Genomic DNA, 1,041 nt, shown 5'->3' with positions numbered 1-1,041 from the left:
GGTTTGAAACAAGCCCCTAGGGCATGGTATGAACGCTTAAGTAATTTTCTCCTAGAAAAAGAATTTTCTAGAGGAAAAGTGGATACCACATTATTCATAAAGAGAAAGCATAATGATATTTTGTTGGTTCAAATATATGTTGATGATATAATTTTTGGATCCACTAATGATTCATTGTGCAAGGAGTTTTCCCTTGATATGCAAAGTGAATTTGAAATGTCAATGATGGGAGAACTAAAGTACTTCCTGGGATTACAAATCAAGCAAACTCAAGAAGGTATATTCATCAATCAATCCAAGTACTGCAAGGAATTGATCAAAAGATTTGGGATGGAAAGTGCAAAACACATGGCTACACCGATGAGCACTAGTTGTTACTTAGATAAAGATGAATCTGGTCAATCTATAGACATGAAACAATATCGAGGTATGATTGGATCTCTTCTCTATTTATCTGCTAGTAGACCTGATATTATGTTTAGTGTATGCATGTGTGCTAGGTTTCAATCCAACCCCAAACAATCACATTTGAGTGCAGTTAAGAGAATCATGAGATATCTATTAGGTACAATAAATTTAGGATTATGGTATCCTAAGAACTCAACATGTAACTCAATAGGATATTCTCATTCTGACTTTGCCGGATCTAAAACTGATAGAAAAAGCACAAGTGGAACTTGTCAATTCATTGGATCCGCTCTTGTCTCATGGCATAGTAAGAAACAAAATAATGTTGCTTTATCCACTGCTGAAGCGGAATATATTTCTGCCGGCAGTTGTTGTGCACAGATTTTATGGATGAAGCAACAATTATCTGACTATGGTATCCTTCTTGATCGTATACCTATTAGGTGTGATAATACTAGTGCCATAAATCTATCCAAAAACCTTGTTCAACACTCTAGAACCAAACATATAGAAATTAGGCATCATTTTCTTAGGGATCATGTCCTAAAGGGAGATTGTATATTAGAGTTTGTTGATACAAAGAATCAGCTTGCTGATATCTTTACAAAACCTCTCCCAAAAGAAATATTCTTT

This window comes from Glycine soja, unplaced genomic scaffold (assembly GCF_004193775.1).
Source record: "Glycine soja cultivar W05 unplaced genomic scaffold, ASM419377v2 tig00104855_1_pilon_199103_367381, whole genome shotgun sequence".
NCBI lineage: Eukaryota > Viridiplantae > Streptophyta > Magnoliopsida > Fabales > Fabaceae > Glycine > Glycine soja.
The sequence above is the reverse complement of the archived record's forward strand: the minus strand, read 5'-3'. Positions refer to the sequence as shown.